Source organism: Penaeus monodon, chromosome 19, assembly GCF_015228065.2.
Source record: "Penaeus monodon isolate SGIC_2016 chromosome 19, NSTDA_Pmon_1, whole genome shotgun sequence".
Taxonomy (NCBI): Eukaryota; Metazoa; Arthropoda; class Malacostraca; order Decapoda; family Penaeidae; genus Penaeus; species Penaeus monodon.
Window position 1 is genome coordinate 5,830,897 of NC_051404.1, and position 1,008 is coordinate 5,831,904.

General features: G+C 33.7%; 1 protein-coding gene across 3 annotated transcripts in view; it reads left to right on the forward strand.

Moving 5' to 3' along the window:
* The window catches only part of LOC119585021 (microtubule-associated protein RP/EB family member 3-like), a 46,883-nt gene that overhangs the window by 39,664 nt on the left and 6,211 nt on the right, over positions 1 to 1,008 (forward strand). The gene's annotated exons all lie outside the window — the stretch shown is intronic.

Sequence of the window (1,008 nt, forward strand, 5' to 3'; positions counted from 1 at the left end):
TCACTGTTCTCAACTTTCATACAGAGCAATAGCTGATCCAAAAGGCTTTTTTCCCCAAGTGCTTCACTTCATAGTCTTCAGAAGAAGAGATATTCTTCCGTCCTATGTGCCTTTTGCTTTCAAATGCTTTTAAATGCTTTAAAGAGGCATAAATATACATACGTAATATGTGACAGTTTTTTGATTGGCAGGGCCATTTTTAGATGATATACATGAAAGATATATCTCGGAAATTTAACTGTAATTAAATTTTCTTTTTTCCCCATTAGTAAAAAAAAGTAATTTTCAAAAAGAAAGATCCAAAATCCCACCTAGTGATGATGAAATAACAAAGCCCATAGGCCTACCAGTCTTGTCTAATTAAGTGTTCATGTAGTTTTGATACTGGTTTTCTTGATGGTTGAGTGCACTGGTTTGGATTCCCAGAGACAGGGAACTTAGTTAAAGAGAAATTTTGTTATATAGAAGTAAAAAAAAATACTAACCCACAGTATGATGTTATGACTTGGAAATTTAACCCTTGATACATAATGATTCATTGACCAAAATATTTGATGGAAGAAAAGAGGAAAGTACATTGCTTTTTGTTTCCTTTGTTTATCATTCATGTTATTGTTTTTATTCTGAATAAAGACAGCATTCTGCAGGGTTTTTTTTAATCATTTTTTCTAGCATTGCTGCTTCTCATTTTGCTTAAATTTGATTACGGTTTGTACCATAATGGAGGAGGTTCAAGTTTTTGTAAGTAAAAAGGATAGTTAGGTTGGAGATTTCTTTCAAAAGGAGTGATCTTTGTGTGTCTACTTGCCCCCCATTCTTGCTGTGTTAGTACTCTGTCAGTATATTCCTGTTGACTGTTTATTTTGAGCCTTTCACTCAATTGGAAGCATGAGGAAGGGGGTATGCCAGGATTGATGGCTAATGTGTTTTTACAGTGGTTCTAATATGTAGTTGTTCTTAGGAAAGGATGTATGTCTAAGGTACATCCATTATAATGGGATTGTCAAA